The sequence below is a fragment of the Pezoporus wallicus genome, unplaced genomic scaffold (genome assembly GCF_028554395.1).
Source record: "Pezoporus wallicus isolate ANWC-B61680 ecotype Strahan unplaced genomic scaffold, APGP_CSIRO_Pwel_v1 contig_6464, whole genome shotgun sequence".
NCBI classification, from domain to species: domain Eukaryota; kingdom Metazoa; phylum Chordata; class Aves; order Psittaciformes; family Psittacidae; genus Pezoporus; species Pezoporus wallicus.
Genome location: NW_026642130.1, coordinates 8811325 through 8829398, shown reverse-complemented (window position 1 = coordinate 8829398; position 18074 = coordinate 8811325). Strand labels below are relative to the sequence as shown.

Sequence of the window (18074 nt, the reverse complement as noted above, 5' to 3'; positions counted from 1 at the left end):
AATCACTCAACAAATCCATCTTGTTTCAGTTGTCTTTGAAATGGGAAGAATTTTTGCCAATCATCTCTTATTGCAGTTTATTTTCAAACGTAACACCTTGGACAGCCCTGGGTGAAGGGCACTGGATAGCTCTGAGACAAAAATGTATCTGGGCCCAGGAAAAACATTATGCAGAGAATAGATAGATGGACAATGAGAAGGTCAATGTGACCTCTCAGGAGACGGCCTGGGGTAAATCTCTGTTAATACAGCTCACAGGCATAGGTGTGGCAGATATACCACAAGTGTTCATAGGAGAGCTAATAAGAACAAAAGTAAAGTAATTGGAATTTCTGGGATGCATTAGGTTTACCCCCAGAGGAATCAGGTCTTTCCTTGATGTTATTAATATGGGATTTCCTTACTTTAACACAAACCACAGTTTCAATAGTAAACTAGTTCATAATCCAGCTAGTATCTACAACCACTTCTAACTGCAAAAAAAAACCAAACAAACCAAAACGTAAAATTTTCTCTCAAAAAATTCTTGGGTTTTATTCACTGAACTTGGGACCAGGGTCCAGGAGATAAAATGCTCCCAAAGGATGTGGAACTACACCTAGGCACAGATTAAGTATTGCAAACCTTCCCACAGCAGTAGAGCAGAGCAGAAAGGGGAAAGATAAAAAATTCTATATCCAGGAGAAATCACATTTATATCAAAGTGACAAGCAAATGGAAGAACAACGCTCTTTATCTTATCAAACTGCAATCCTTTCTCATCTCCTTTGTAGAATACTTTTAGTTGCCAACTGGTCTGTGTCCTGGAAAACCATATTAGAGATTAATTAGTAATGAATTTTTAACAATAGTGTAGAAGATATGCACAGGAGAGAAAGATCAGGCATTTGAATTGAATTATTATACTTGCATAGGTTTTTAGATTGACTACTTTATGCTTTTGATTAAATTATTATAATTTATGTGTTTTACAAGTAGCAATCTTCTGTGAGAGATTTTCTCTTGACCCATCTCCATCTAGAATTATTTCCTTGGCAACAGTTTGATTGATTTGAGAAAGAAACAAAATTATGAACTTCCATTGCCACTGGGTAAAAAACCCTGGTTGGATTTAAAAGCAAAAATACAGAATATTTTTGCTTTATAAAAGATAAAGAATAGCCTTTGAAGGTGTCACAGCTATATAAAGAGGAAATTCAAACCTGGTATTCTTTTGTACAAAAGCATTATTTTCAAAACAGGGTTATAAGCGTACTATTATCATTAGACATAATAAATCTAATGTTTATCTCTATTTGAAAGTAATGGGACATAAAAGATCCATTACTTCTCCTGAGTCAGCAGACTGATAAATGAAGGCATAATAACCATTATTTCATGTTTCCCTGTAATTTTCTCTGTGTTGAAATGTTTAGATCGGTTAAATGTTTTAAATATAAGGCATAAATTAGAGAAATGAGATAAGCTGGGTCGAACATATGACACTCACCCTGAGGGACCAGATGAAGCACTCCTTGGACCATTAGCTATTATCTTTGAGTGTGCAACGAGGGTGGAAGGGGAGATCACAGCAAACTGGAGAAGAGCAAACAACAGCAGGAAACGGAGAATGACGTGCATGAAGACAGACCAGTCAGACTCACTTTGGTACCTGGAAGGGTTTTGCATGAGTTATTCACAACTTTATAAGCACCAGCAGGATAAAATGCAAATATATCAAAAGTAGATATTTCAAAACCAAGTCACACAAGTCCAGCCTGACCCCTTCCTTTGACAAGATCCTGTAAACAGGGAGAAGCAGCTGACATGTTACATCATGACTTCAGAAATGCTGTTGTCATGGACAGGTGACATTCTTTTATACAAGCAAAGAGAATGTGAAAGAGATTAGATCATAACCAGCTAGGTGCTAAACTGCTTGATATACAGCACCCAAAGGCCAGTTGTCAATAGTTCACCCTCTAATGAATTTTTCTTTACAAAAGATTGTGGAGATTTTAGTCAATTTCGTTTTCATTTCAAGTTCAGATAGTGGAGTAGAGGATGCATTTGCATTTGTGGAGGGATGAAGCTGCTGGAGTGAAGCTTGCAAACCTACTTGAGAGAGCAGTAGGACTCAGAGCAGAATCTGTAAGTCGGGGAAAAGCACAACCAACAAAGCCAAATGCAGTAAAATGTTGAATTTGGGAAGCATGGATAAAATGTGCAAATCCAAAGGAGGCAGCAAAACAGCCCTCCTCCCCCCAAAAGAAAAAACAAAAAAACATCCCCAAGCATGAGTTTATATTGCATAGAATGTATTTTGGGTTGTATCAGTAAGAACATCACAGGCTGTGATTTTGCTCTGCTCTTTGATGATGATTCTTGGGCTTTTGTGCTAAATCCAGGTTAAGAATGATTGGCTACTGTCCAGGATGGGCAGCTGTGACAGAGGTTTAAGGAATTTGAGTCAGGAGGAATGTTAGACAAGTTACTCTGGAAAAGAGAGGACTGAGGGGAGAGGAATGGGCAGCAGTTTCGGAGTGTGGTAGGGAGGACAGAAAGCAGCTCTGTCTGTCCAGTAGCACAGGACAAAACACAGTTCATTGAAGCTGACACAAAGAGATAGTAGAAGAATATTTCTAACCATAGAGTGGTGAAGCAGTGGAAGGAGTGGCCTGAGGGACTCCTGAACATCTTCCACTGATGATCTTAAAGAGCAGGTTAGACAAGTCTTCATCAGGGACCATCCAGATATGCTTGCCCCTGCCTTGAAACTGGCCAAGAGGAATTAAGTGCTGTTACTGTCACATGTTTTGGATGGTGCATGAATGAAAGGCCACCAACATGTAGACTGTGGAGGATGCAGCTGGATGATGTTCTTCTTTCCTGTTTGAAAGTTTCCTTCATACTCACTGGAGGCTTTCTTCTCCACTCAGATGTCAGCAGAAGACATCTGAAAGCAGAAGGTACCAGAAGAATGTTTTAACCATGCGGTTCACAGGCTTACTCTAGTGAAGTCCTCTTGATGCAGACTCCCTGGCTGCACTGTCCAAGAGCATCTGTGCTTCTCACACCTCTTCAGAGCTCAGCTCCTGCACATACAGGACACCATCTATCCTGGGCACACACAAGACTGATGCCTCAGAAAAGGAAAAAAACCCTATTAATTTTCAGAGCTATCATCACCTACCTGCTTAGCTTTGGGTATATATTTATGTAACTTACGTACTTTGATAAACAGAGTCCAGAGGGAGAAGTGTAGTGCCAGAAGCAGAGTCAGATTTGCCTGAAGGTTTCCTGAAACACTTGCAGAATTTACCTGGAGTTTCATTAGCTAAAAAACCCTCCTTCACCTAGGCAGGCCCTAAGCTTCTAATCTGATCTCATCAATAAATTAGATTCAGCTATCAAGATCTCCATATCATGATACTGTAATCGCTCATTATTATGCTCTTTTACAAGTGCACCGTGCCCCTTGGGCAGAGTGCCTGCTGGGGTGACCAGGCTTTCCCGCTGTAAGGCAGTCAGGGTTTATGCAAGAGGATCTGCTGGGACAACACACGGTGTAATCCCTGCCCTTAAGCGACTGAAAACAGAACTTTCCTGCGGAGCCCATTTGATCCAGCCAGATGAAATTCATTTTGGATGGTTTCCATTTCTCAAATCATAGTGGATAAAGCAACAAGCATCTTATCAGGCTGTGGAGAACATTGATCTCTTCTACAGTTTTTAGAAACAGTCATTGCCGTGTTCCCAATAGATCTTTTCTTCTCCTTCCAACATGTTTCTTCCTTTTTTATAAATTTTCAGGCTTGTCTAGGAACTCTTTTTAGATTCTAATCCTTTAATCTCTGATAAAGTTTCTCTTAAAAGCTAGCAGTGAAAGTGCTCTTAAAAGTTGCTTGAAATGCACACAGCATTTCAGAAGAAAACCAAACTCATGTTTATCTCTTCTCTCTAATTTAAATTACGTTGTCTATACAAGGAGGCTACAGCCAGGACGGCTGTAAGTGGACCAGGGAAGTTTATTGTAAATACCGTTAAGCTTTCCTGTCTTGTGGTAATAACAAACTGAGGTCTAAATACTTTTGGGAAAAAAAAACTGGCTCTGTGGAAGAAATATGGACCAGATTGTTTTTAATAACAAGACCTTATGTTCACACATTATTTTGAACTTTTCAAGGTGCAGTAAAACCATTTATAGTTCAGTTGCCGTCACCAGCAGGATGCAGTTCTGGTCCCATTAAAGTCTGGTATTGGCTGAGTTCAAACAAAGCTTAATGGCTTTGAAAACACTAAAGTAATCTTCTACAGGGATACTGCTGTCTTGTCTGCTGCCTAGGCCAGCATAGGCTACTCCTTCCAACATAGAGGCATTAGGTGCCAGAAGCTTGGGGACAGATCCCAAGCTGGGCTGCTCAGAAATATGACTTCTTCCCTGGTTATTTTCTTGGCTAAGGAGGTTAAGTATTTAGAAAAGGGCTTCTAGAGAGCAGTGGGTATGTGTCACCGGGACACACAGGCACTGGGATGTTTGCTGATGGGGGTCCAAGCATTGCTCAGAGACCAGAGGCCAGGACCTTGCACTTCCCAGCTGGTGGAACACTTACCTTCCCAGCCTACTGCCTGAGGTTGCTCATCTCATGAGAAGCTCTTTACCCAGTAGTTTTCTCCTGCACATTTACCTTTAGCTGTTAATAGTTACAGGCTCTCCTGTACACAGGTTTCCTTCTGGTCTGTGAGATCTATGGCATTGCAGTGAATGGCCCTGAAAGTTTTTCTGTGCCTTTCTTCACACCACTGCTCCTGGCAAATGGCACTTTCACAGACAAGAGCCTCACAGGAACAGAAAAGAATGTTATCAAGTATCTTAAAGCCCACCTTCCTTTTCTTCCCATTTTCATTAAATAAAATGAACTTGCTTCAGCCCAGGCTCATCTGTGAATCTCATCAATTACTTTACCTTCATTTGACTTACTTCTATGGCACAAAACCCTGGATCTACTCTTGATAGCCTGCTCTTCACTAGACAGGCTGAGACAGCCTCTCCTGAGCCTGCAGTTGAAGGACCAGAGTGAAAACCAGAGAGCACCTGCCTCTCCCTTCCCCTCCAGGCTATTTTTAAGAGTCAACTGGCTGCCAAGGCATCAGCTACCACTGCAGACACGTGGGTATGTGGCACTCCCGAACATCAGCATCCAGGGTGTTACTGGGACTTGCTTCTGCCCAGGGCTGCGGTGCAAAGGGAGAAGGCAGAGCCTAGTGCAGGAGAGAGCCCAGTGCTCTCCCTCTCCCAGGCACCACTCATGTCCTTGTCCCTGCAAGCATGGCCACCTTGGGGAGGCTGAAAATCCTGCTCCTCCCAGCACTGGCAGCAGGAATACCTCTGACTCTTTGCTCCAACTGTGCTTGACAGGGTTTGTCTAGTACCTACTGCCCTTTAATTTTGCTCTTTCTTACTACAAGGTTTGAGCTAAGGACCAAAAGATTTCTGGACCTTTCTCTGACTTAGTTATTTTTAGGCTTTAAAGTTCAGCAGTGATCCTTTCTTTCTCCTCATGTCTGAGTTGTGTCCTGCTGGGATAAGAGGGAGAACCTGTGCTTCCTTTAACTTTGGTCATCACTTCCTTTCTTTTGAGAACAATCTCATAAACAACATTAGATTCTTGTGTTTCAGTTTTATGGGGAAGTTTAGTTTTTGTGCTGCAGCAGCTGAAGATTGAATGTGGAAGCAGATCCCAGTCAATTCTCCTGTTTGGAAGTACCTTCCAAAGTACATCTTCCCTTTGTTTGCAATACTTACTTAGACATATTAACAACTGTATAGAAATCCAACTAGTTTCAGACAAGCTTGAGCATCAGTTCAGTAAGAACAAAGTATTTAATTAAAAAGAGCTTAGTAAGACGAAAATGCTTACTCTAAAACCAGCTTATAAGAAAAAGGGTAACAAACTATTATCCATGCCAATTGAAAACCAGAAATAACCAGAATTTTCAAAGATACTGGTTTTAACCGCTGATTGAAAGGACTATTGTTCTGCAAACCTCAAGGCAGGAACTGGTTTTGGGATCTAGTCCAGTCTCTGAAATGAGGGCTAATGCAGCAGCTCCCCAGCACCAAGCTCTGCTCCCTGCAAGTGCTCTCTGAGCAAGGGGGCATACAGGATCCTTCTCAGCATGAGAGGTATCACACCTTTCTCCTGTGCCTCCCCGAGTACAGAAAGTAGAATGTCTGTGCTCACTGGCTGTTTAGCATAGTGAGAGGCAACTCTGCCGGTTGTGTTCGTTAGCACTGTGGCTAGCGCACCCCACTTCAGGGCAAGTGGATTTCTGTGTGCTGGGTTTTGGGCCAATGCTTTGGGTTGAGAAGCCTTTTCCACAAATAGTCACAGGCAATTCAGCCCTTCCAGACCATTTCTGGTAAATGGAACATTGGGTTTCACATATTCTGAGTGGGCAACTGGAGCACCACATGGGAAAATGCCAGGCACCCACATGCCTTTTTGCCACTTGTGTTGGCTTCAGCGGTGTCTGCCTGGATTTAAATAGGAGCCTTTCAAAGTCAGTTTAAATGGAGCAGTTATGGCTGCTTTGTCCCAGCATAGTAAATGTTGGGAACTGTAGGTTTATTGAAGTGGTCTGGCTCAGCTGATGGGCTTTCCTTGTGCCACTCAGATTTATGTGACCTTGTGTCCTGACATCCATGGCCAAAAGTTGTGCGTCCTTTCGGACACTGAAAGGCAATACCACCACGATTGTGCATATGGACATGGCAGCTGGCTCTTTGCAGACTCTGACAGTAGGATTTTAGTCACTGATTTAGCTTCAATGCTATATGAAACCTCCTGTTGTACAATATATGAAGCTGCCTGAAACACATCCCCACACGGTAATTAATCAGTTAGGCAAGGCTGTGCCCTCTTGGGACACTTTCATTTTCACTGGAGGTAACTGGGAATACACTGCAAATTGCCTTACCAGGAGAGATTTCCCTGCTTTTGACCACCATGACCTTATCCCCACGGACCACAGAGGGACAACACAACCCACTAATGTGACAGGGAAAGGCTCTTACCCCCACAGTGCTCAGGTAACCAGCTACAACTGTATACTTATTTTTAGCACCCAGTGTGTCAGGACTGCATCTCTCTGAGCATGAGTCTCAATTGCTCATCACCCTCTTGAGCCCAGAGGTCTCATGATGATGTGCTGAGCAGAGGACGATCTCTTTAGTTCTGCCACTGTGTGATGTTAATAGGCTTGGCATAACAGGTCACTACTGAAAGTTTAAACAGTTCAAGTGGGAATGAGGCCCATTTAAAGGCAGGTAGGAATATTTTAAAAGTCATGACAGCTGCAGAAACTTCTAGGATGTGAAGAGGAAAAGGAATGAAAATAGAGCATGAAGCATGTTAAAGCAGAGGGTTAGGCAAGGCAGAGGCAGGCAGACTGCAGGCTCCCTGCTGAAAGGAGACTCAGTCCCTCTCAGAGAAGAAGGATTAGAGAAGGGTTATTTCTGTCACTGCATTTGAAGTTAGTTGCAGTGTAAGCTCTCACTTTCAGGTAGGAATAGGATTTAGCTGTCTCTAATCCTGCAGAGAATCAGGAGGGATGGAGCAGAGGAAAGGGGGACTGCAGCTTTGCTGAGCCTCTCAGGCTACTACAAGTCACTGGGGTGGCTGTGGAAGCATGCCTGCTGTTCTGCTGTGCGTTGCCTTCAGATAGCTGATAACCCAGTGCTCCAGCAGCATTATTTCCGCACATCTACAACACAACATGAAGAGCTATCTCTGCTCCTGGGCCTGGCTCTGACCAGCTGGGGAGATCCAGCTCCCTCCCTGGCCTTGGCAACTCCCTGAGCAGGGAGTGATGCTGCAGAGGGGGAGGAAGGCTCCAGCACCCTCCTGCTCTGCAGGCTCTGCCAGGACTAATGCTCCAGTCAGACTGGCTGACAAGGTGGTGGCAATGATGGGGAGATCACTGAGACATCTTTGACACCCCTCCAAGCACTGCTTGGTGGTATCAGGACCTATATTATGTTCCTATCTACCTATTTTTCTTTCAGTGGGGAGGAGGTAAAAGATTTAGGGCATTCAGGATCATCAGTCACCCAGTATCAGACCTCATTGCTGTGGATCATTTTTTTTGGTCTGGGATCTCTCCAGTAGCCAGTTGAATCAAACTTTCCTCCTTCACTGCATGGTTGATGGCTTCAAGATCAAGTGGAATGGTGAAAGGAGGGAGGAGCAGAAGCAAAAATGCATGAAAACAGAAAGAACCATGCAAGAGCAAAAGCTGCAGCAGACTGCTGCTGGTACCACTCTGGGACCATGAAGAGGTGGGTGCACAGATTTTGTGTGGATAGATGATAACTAAATTGCATACATTTTCCCACTGTCCTCCTTCCTCCAGGAATGGAGCAGGAAAATGGCAGGCAAAGGGCCAGCAGCAATGATGTCAGGTGTCTTGCATGGGTAGTGTCTTCACAGTTGCTCCTCTGGCTGCGTGGTCACATCCAGAGAGTGGTGATCAATGGCTCAATGTCCAGATGAAGATCAGTGATGAGTGGTATCCCTCAGGTGGGTGTATTGTGACCAGTGCTGTTTAATATCTTCATCAGTGACACAGACAGTGGAATTGATGCACCCTCAGGAAGTTTGCAAGTGACACTAGGTTGAGTGATGCACTTTGACATGCCTGAGGACCAGGATGCCATTCAGAGGGATCTAGACAAGCTCAGGAAGTTGTCCCATGTGAACCTCATGAGGTTCAACGAGGCCAAATATAAGGTCCTGCACCTGGCTCAGGGCAACCTCCAGGATCTGTGGGATGAAGGTAGGCTGGGGAAGAAGGCACTGAGAGCAGCTCTGCACAGGAGGACTTTGAAGTACTGGTGGTTAAAAAACTGGACATAAGCCAGCAGTGTGTACTCAAAGCCCAGAGAGCCAACGGTATCCTGGGCTGCATCAAAAGAGTCCTCAAGAATGTGAAAGATGTGGACCTGTTAAAGGATGTCCAGAAGAGGGCCACAAAAGTGATCTAGAGACAGGTCAAGAGAGGTATGGTGGTTCAGCCGGGAGAAGAGAAGGCTCCAGGGAGACCTTATTTCAGCTTTTCAACAGTTAAAAAGGTCTTATAGGAAACATGGGTACAGACTTTTTATCAGGGCCTGTATCAATAGGACAAGGGTGAATGGCTTTAAACTAAAAATGGGTAGATTCAGACTAGATATAAGGAAGGAATCTCCAATGAGAGTGGTGGAAGAGGTTGCTCAGAGAAGTGGTAGATCTTCCTTCCCTGGGAACATTCTGGGTTGGGTTAAACAGGGCTCTGATCAACTTGATCTAGTTGAAGATGTCCCTGCTCATTGCAGGGGGGTTGGATAAGAGGACTTTTGAAGGTCCCTTCCAACCAAACTATTCTAGGATTCTGTGACTCTGTCCTTCCTTTCCTCTTTTTCACTATACACCTGTAACATTTGAGGGAGTCACATCAGGAAGCAGGATTTGTCCTCCTAGTTTTGGATGACCAAAGTGGAAATAAGACCAGTGTATGGTGCTATAAAGAAAATCCAACAAAAGGTGGCCTATAAACACCAGCTGCCCAAGTGTGTCCTCATGGCCATTTTACTTGCCCATCCTTGACTGCATCATGTTGGTGCAAGAACTGCTAAGAAAGTGAGTGGCAGCCTGGCCTTCCCCATTCAGACAGCACCAAATGACACCTCTAGCTCACAGATGAGGCTCGTCTGGTCTCCATGTAATGTGAGAATAATATTTGGAGTCAGAGGGGGTGTATGAGTTTGTTCAAACTACAGTGTAGACTCTGCTGCTGCGAAACAGACAGCATTTAAGCTGTTTGCCTCAGTATTTCAGAAAAAAAAAGTCAATTTTTATGCCCCTTCTTTTTCCTAATTTAGGTGGTTGGAGCATGCTAAAGAGCAACTCATTGGTGTCCCTCCAGCTCACTAGTTGCAGCCTGCCCAGCATCCTCAGGTTTTTAGCTCCAGGCACTGGCATGAAGTGCAAGATCTATCAATCACCACTGTGCTGCAGAAAACAAAGGAGATCTCAGCACAGCATGAGCCAAAGATGCCCGAAAAACAGTTTCTCCTTGTCCAAACATGCAGAATCCATGCAAGGAGTCAGGCTAGCCAAGTATGAAGTCTTGAGAAAGGGAAAGGATCTGCATTAATCTTCATCTGTAAGTGAGAGAGCCCGCTTTATTACAAGCTGAAATTCAGCATTAATTAAATTGCTTACATTCCTCCAGAGAAAATAAGTACACTGATAAACAGCATGCATGTGATTTGAGTGCAACTTGGCAGGCAAAACACAGTAGCTTAAGTGAAGAGGCCTGTGATAACCGGCAGCCTCTCCACCCAGAACGAAATTGTTTGTAATGCAAGTGATGGGAAGCCACAACATGTAAACCCCAGCTCCTGTCCTGCCCTTGGTCCAATCTGACTTCCACAGAAATTCCCTGTGGAAGATGGCAGGATGCTGTCAAAGCTGCTGCAAGGGGGGTGGCAGGCGAGTGAGACCCCCAGCACACAGGAATGAGTGAAGCCAGTGAGCTGGTCTGCAGAGTCAAGGGAGGGCTGTCCCCAGGGGCTATTGGCTGGTGAAGCTGTCAAAATCCTCACAGATGTCCAGGTAGACACTACCCACTCCTCTCCCCTGATCTACCAGGCCAGTTGTTTTCTCATACAAGTTTGTCAAGTTAGTCAAGCATGACATCCCATTATGAAACCATACAGACTGGAAACTTTCTTGTTATTCATGTACCTGGAAATAGCTTATAGGGATGAAACTGCGGTTGATCAGTCTGTGGTTCCTTAGGTCTCCTTGTCCTTCTTGAATATAGGAGTGACATTTGGTTTTTTACAGGCTGTGGGTGCTTATTCCTCCTATTTTATGGGAAAACATGCCAGTCCTTAAAAGATGCGGTAAACCAGCACCATCACTGAAGACACTACATGTAAGAAGAGGGATTTTCTGGCCTGGCCTTACTGGCACAGAACAGGTTTCAATACCTGCAAACACTTCAGCGATAAAAAGTGACTCAGAAACTAGGAAGATGATTGTTTTGACTCCAGCCATGGATTCACAAATAACATCCGGCACACCTCTGCACAGGTGATCTTGCAGGCTATAAAGTGTGAGTGTAAAGAGAGGGAAAAAGAAGTTGAAGTCCCTGTGGGTGTCTTTCCCTGACAATTCACTTCTTGCATGACATGGAGCTTGCATCACTCTCAGTGACTCATCTGCACTCAAGGATCCCAACTCTGCAGTGAACTGTGTCAACCACCCTCCACTTGTCAGAGGAAATGCCTTGATACTCATCCACACAGCAAACAAAGTAAGAACAACAACAACAAAAAGATAATGAGGGAAAGATATCCAGTAGAAATGCAAATTAATCTCCCTGTACAAAGCCCTTTTTAGATCCTGGGATTTTGTGGGCTTATTACTTCTATTAAATGTGACATATTGAAAGCTTCCCTTTGCCAAAAATGCTCTTTCACTCTTTCTCTCTGACCTCACTTAGCTAGTTCATGAATAAAAAAAGGCAGATTAAAGGAGAAATAAATACAATCTATTAAACACTAGGGACTGTCTGGAAAAAAATGGCATATATAACATCTTCATGAAACACTCAGTATTTTAAAATGTTTTATTTCCCTAGAGGTTTTGAACTATTAATTAAGAGTAACATTCAAAAATTCAGTGTATTTCTTTCCCTACTAACCATTCCTTTGCTTGCAAGAAGCTTCACCAAATCCCTCCACACCATCCTTGCTCCTTCTCCCATTTCCTCTTTGCATCCAAACTTGCAGCACCCACTGCCTGATCTAGGTAAGAAAAAAAAAAAGCATTAAATATACCTTTGTTCTAGCTCAACAAAGAATAGCTGTTTCTTGAAACAGAATGAGATGCGTGCCTTATTTAGGAGGTCCCTGGCAGGCTAGCACATAGCCTGTGCAGCTTTGTGGTCTGCAACCCCAAGCAGATTTCAGAGTCCCAGGCTGCTGCTGAGTCCGTGGGCAGCAGAGCCCATGGCCAGGCTGATTCTCACTGGCTTACAACAGGCAGGTACAATGCTTTCCTCCTCCTGCCTGTCTGTGGCTTTGGTTCCATCTCCTCACATCCTCACTTTGCACTGCAGGGCTCCCAGGGTTTCAGCAGGGACATCTTGCTCCTCATTCACAGCAGGGCTTGGAAGAAGCTCCTGGAGGTGGAGATCTCTGAGGAGGCAGTGCCACCAAACGGTGCACCTCCAGAAGGTGCACAGCAGCCCCACATGCCACCCCACGTGCCAACTAGCTCTTTCCTGCTGTGATGGTTGGAGACCAGCCATCCCCAGCAGTCATGGGTTTACTGACAAAGATGAATGTCCATAAGACTTTGGTGAGCACTGCCCAATATAATGCTTCAGCACATTGTAAGTCTGTAGCAGGACATGTAGCTTGGCTGGAGCCAGCATTGCTGGATGTGAGTGGAGACAACATCCAAAAATAGCCAGGGGCAATAACAAGGGCACGGAGAGCATCCTAAAGAATGGAAGACTCTGCCTGGCAGAGGGTCAGATGCATTAGCTCCCATGCCCAGTGGGCGTGGTGATGACTGTCTGGACTGACATTTCAGCCTTGAGGAGATATGAGGTAATTCAGTGAGCTGTATCCTCTCTCACTGCAAGCTGAATGATGTCAAGACTAACCTCTGCTGCCAGAGGCTCAGCTCATGCTCAGGCACTTGCTGCTGCTGAGGTGCTGTGTGATAACTTGCCAATCGGCAGTCATGTCTCAGAGCCTCTTAATAAGTGGAAATCAGGAGCAACTCCATAAAAGTCAATTACACCAGTGCAAAGCATCAGCAATGAGTCTTCTGCATGCTTATTTGTGAGGCTAGGCCCGTTGGTCATATGTTACTCAAAATTCTACAGAAAAAAATAAAAGCCTGGCTGGCACTCATGGAAAGTGCTTCAAGCTAAGATTTATGGGAAATGAGCTGTGTAATGGGAAACAGATCTTTCCTTCTGAGCTCATGTGCCACTAACTAGTTTTGCTATTTTCCACGTGTCCCTGCAAGTCATCTTTTGCTATAGTGAGCTCATTTTTCTTTATCAGCTTCCTTTGGGAAGTCAAGGTTAACTTGGGATTTTTTTTTACCTAGAAAACATCTTCTTCGGGACTGAGTCAATGTAATGAGCTCCTGCAGCATAGTGAGAAAAAAGGCAGTTCTGAGAACCGCTGTGCTCTTGCTTCATGTTGTGATTTCCAGCAAACACCCCTGCAGAGCTGCAGTTGGGCCCTTGGGGAAAGGCAACCTGCACCAGCCCTGGGGGACAGGTACTAGAAGGACTCTGTCTATGACGCTGAGGTGGTTGGTGGTCCATGGCACATGTCTGGCCCTGGTGGTCTCCCCAGGTCTAGAAGCCAGCTCACACCATCACCACTCCTACATTAGCATGGTCTCTGTGCCAGTTGGTGTCAGGGCTGGATGTCCTGCAGGGGATCACCTACCAGTGGGGTTGTAAGGTCCTTTTTAATTAACACCTGAATACTCTTGTGCCTATCTGTTGGTCTGGAACCATATTTGCTTCATAAAGAGGTACGCTCAGAAGCTGCTCATTAACAGGTATGGGCTCCTCCTTCATATATTTATAAACTACGATCCCATCGTTTGCCAATCCATTTCCTTGTTTCCTTTCATCCCCTTTTTCCTGAAAACAAATATTCTCCATGTCCAGTGTTTTAATGCTGGAGGTTTTCTTTCTAAAGCCCAGGTGTTTCAGTGCCCATGTGCAGACACAGGAGAGAAAGGCCTGAGCACAGCAGATGTCCTTGCCAAGATGTCTTTTGCAAAGACAAAGCCATCATCTCATCCAAAAGCTTTCTCAACAGTAGTGGCACAGTCCGTCCTTGAAAGACTCAACCTAAAGAAAGTATGTCCTTGAGAGAAGGGCACAGCCTACTTCATATGGCAGATGCAGGACAACTGAAATTGCTCAGATTCTTAGGTGTGCTTATTCTTACACTTATTCTTAAGTGTGAGTTGTCCCGGATAGTTTCCTTAAACACTGAGCTATGCAGGGGTAGGAGAACTAGCAGAAGCTCTGCTTTGTGCCATGCCTGACCAGACTCTGGTCAGAGAAGCACAGGACCATCTCTGCTGTGTGAGCCCTGTGCTGGCTGCACATGCAGCTGCTCTGGGTTGTGTGGCTGCGGTGCTCCGGAGTAGGACAAGGCACCCCAGAGCTAAAGCATTTTGGTCTTAGCATAAACTGGACAAATGGTTTTGGAGAGGGCATCCATGGTTGTACATACCTGCAGTAAGAACCTCAGGGTGTACACGTCATATTGGGCAGGGCTGTTTTTTCTTGCTGAGATCTGTCCTCTGGATCTGGCTCAATGTGTGGTCCCAGGCCAGCCATGAAGCCAAGGGTTTTATTAGCTTCAGGAGAGACCATGTTCATCTCAACCTGGCATTTTTCTTTTAAGCCCTGGTGGTGGAGGAGTTGCTCAGATTAGAGACAAAATTGGCAAAAAGCAGCAAAGGTTTCTGAAAGGTTTCGGTATCCACAGAAAATTCAGCTTAATGAAGCAATATCCTGACTCTTTTAATCTAACCTCTAAACCCAGCAGTTTTATTCTGAAGGGCAGGGAAACATTTGGAAACCTATGAGATTCTCTACCACTAGCTGTTTCTGTGGGAAAATGGGAGCTGGCTATAGGAGCAAATGAACAATAGTAACACCCAGTAAATCATTCCTTGCCATTTTAATTGCATAACTCTATGAAGTATTGTGTCTGTCTGTCCATGTGGAGCACAGGGGCTGGACTCTGGCTTTCCCCCAGCCCCTGTAAAGGAGAAATATCTCAACACTGGGGAAAACCTGGTAGAGAGATACCGATCTGCTCTTTCGTTCTTAATACACTACCAAATACTTCAATTAAATTAAACTCCAACCCTTTCTACATGACATGAAGGTGATGTCAAATAATTCCTTGAGATACAAAAGCCACAGGGTAATATGTTTAAGATAAAATACCTGTAAAGATTTTCTTTAAAAGCAGTCACAGGTTTCAGGTTGTCTCAAAGCTCCTGCTCCCATTTGCTGTATTCATTTTGTTGAGGTGTCAGGCTGGTGTCAGAAAGGCAGTAGTCAAGTCTCGGTGCAGTAGCTCACCTTCATGTGTGCTGGACTGGAGAAGGCAAGAAGATGCTACTGCCCACAGCAAGGCATCGCCACATGGCCACATCTTCCCCATGGACAGTGCTAGCAGCTGCTTATTGCCAGTCCCCAGCCATCAGCTGCAGCATCCTGTGGCAGTCATTGCTGGAAATCCCAGTGTGCCAAAAGCAGAGCATGGAGCACGTTTTCCTTTATGGCTCCCGTAAGTGCTTCGTTTGGCTTGTCATTATGTTCACACTCTTACAGGAGGAATTAGGTGACTGGCTATTAGAGACCTTATCAAAGGCAGTGATGTGAAAAGAAAAAGGAGCCACCCTTTTTACTCAGTTCATGGGGCTTTGCAGGAGACATCCTGAGCTGCTTTGACCATAGGCAGAACAACCTTTAAAAGGATGGCGCAATTTACATAGTGAAAAGACTGAAAAAGCCCCAGAATCTGGTAAGAGACAGATCAATTTAGTGTATGCATTGTCCTTGTTTATGAAAATCTGCTGAACAATCCCAAAAGCACGTCCTCACACAGATGAAATACTGTTTCTAGGGAAATGGAGACTGCAGTTTTTTGGACAGTTTCTCTCGTATTTACCAGCCTCACACGCAATCTACATCATGCATTATAGCACCACGTCCTTAAAGATGTAAATGGGAATGAGATGGGAAAGTGTCAGCAAGGCATAAACCACCTTCCTTTTCCCCAGCATCACCTTTCTCAATTGCCAGGGCACTGTGGGCACTGTCATGCTTTCCTCATTAAAGGTAGAAGCTAGTAAGAGCTGGCTCTCCTTGTTTCTCTGTGCCCAGACATCCAGCTAAATGTCAAAAACTTTTCAGATTGCCTCAAAATCCACTGCACAGAAGAATGAAAAAAACAAAGAAAAATTTGAGAACCTTTTTCATAGAATCATAGAACCTTTTAGATTGAAAAAGACCTTTAAGATCATTGAGTCCAACCATTAACCCAGCACTGCCAAGTCCACCACTAAACCCTGTCTCCATGTGCCACATCTACACATCTTTTACATACCTCCAGGGATGGTGACTCAACCACTTCCCTGGGCAGCCAGTTCCAATGCTTGACAATGCTTTCAGTGAATAAATTGCTCCTAATATCCAACCTAAAACTCCCCTGGCACAGCTTGACGCCATTTCCTTTTGACTTATCACTTGTTCCTTGAGAAAAGAGACCCCCACCTCACTACATCCTCCTTTCAGGTAGCTGTAGAGATCAATAAGATCTCTCAGCCCTGAGCCTCCTTTTCTCCAGACTAAACAGGCCCAGTTCCCTTAGCCATTCCTCACAAGACTTGCTCTCCAGAACCTTTACCAGCTTTGTTGCTGTTCTCTGGCCACACTCCATCACCTCCATGTTTATGCTGTAGTGACGGGCCCAAAACTGAACACAGTACTCGAGCTTCAGGTACAGTTCCCTTTCAATATTGATGAGATATTTATCACCCAGATTTTCCAAAATACACCACTAATCTAAGCAGTTGAAGGAGAGCAAAAGGTATTTTTCTCCTCAAGTGTCTTCCCTTGTGAGTTTTAAAACATGCTTCACCTCAGGTTTGAAAGGAACTTGGAGTGAATCCTGGGTTTGGATTCATCCCTGGCATACCACCTTCATGATGGGCAAGTAATCCACCAGCGTCATGCCCCAGCCGCAGTCTGCCTTCCAATGCTGTAAATAGTTAATGTGTTCACAGCCAGAGAATGTACTTATTTTGTACACTGGCAGGAGGTCTTAGAGCCTTCTGCTCTCCTGCTTAGGGAGGAAGCTCTTCACACGAGCTGTCAGTCTTGAGGAGACGATGCTCAGTTCCATTCCTCCAGCTGCATTGAAGTTATGTTGTAATTTTACAGATTTGGGGAAAGGTGACACTCCAAATGAAAACCTGCTTCCATTGTTTCTGTTTGGTGCTTTCTTTTACAGTTTTGGTTAGAATCATAGAATAGTCTGGGTTGGAAAGGACCTTAAGATCATCAAGTTTCAATCCCCCCTGCCATGGGCAGGGACACCTCACACTAAACCATGCCACCCAAGGCTCTGTCTGACCTGGCCTTGAACAGCACCAGGGATGGAGCATTCACAGCTTCCCTGGCCAACCCATTCTAGTGCCTCGCCACCCTTATGCTAAAGAACTTCTTCCTTATATCCAATCTAAACTTCCCCTGTTTAAGCTTTAACCCATAAAGAAGGTTTTGTTTGTTTGAGATTCTGCCCTTCTGTGGCTATTTGAAAGTGAGATATTTCTGAAACCTTCAGAAGTCTCTGTGACTAGATCCCCCACATTTCCAGCTCTCACAGAATTAACATGCATAAATTGACTTTTTAAAGATCTCTGTGAAGATGCATTTTTGCCATGAGGTGAGCACATGACAGAGAGAAGCAGACCTCTGCTTACCCACAGAAGGTGGCCCAGCATGGCCTGAGAAGACACAAGTCCCACCTGGGACAAATCACTGACCCTCCATATTCCCTGCCTCTGCTGACATGGACCACCTCATGTGCCAGGACACTTCCGGCTGGCTTGTCCACTAACAAATAACCCAAAGCACATGTGCCAAAATAATGATCATGGCAAGGCTCCAGATGATGGGTCCCAGCCTGGACGAGCCTCCTGGCTCTGCTTACAGCTCAAGGGAGACCCAGCATGACTTTTGGAGAGAAAGTCTCCTCAGGCAGGATCCATTTCACCTAAGTCTAGATGCCCACAGTCTGCAGCTGAGCAACTTGGCCAGGGTCCCTTTTATTGGAAAGCAGGCACTTGCAGAGGGTATGTCATCTTACCCCAAGTTAGCTGAAGGTCAGATGAAGCAGCCTGGAATCACCAGTTGTTTTGACTAAAAAGGGGTTCTCAGCTGCCAGCTCTGAGACAGGTACCACCACCCTTAAG

The 18074-nt window shown here is 44.7% G+C and overlaps 1 long non-coding RNA gene across 1 annotated transcript; it reads right to left on the bottom strand.

Annotated features, from left to right (window-relative positions):
• Positions 1-524: 524 nt before the first annotated feature.
• LOC130609071 (uncharacterized) lies at positions 525-5582 on the bottom strand. The gene is made up of 3 exons (XR_008974707.1): positions 4961-5582; positions 1490-1651; positions 525-803 (listed from the first exon to the last, which is right to left on the bottom strand). It is a non-coding gene; the product is annotated as an uncharacterized LOC130609071 (long non-coding RNA).
• Between the last annotated feature and the right edge of the window lie 12492 nt (positions 5583-18074).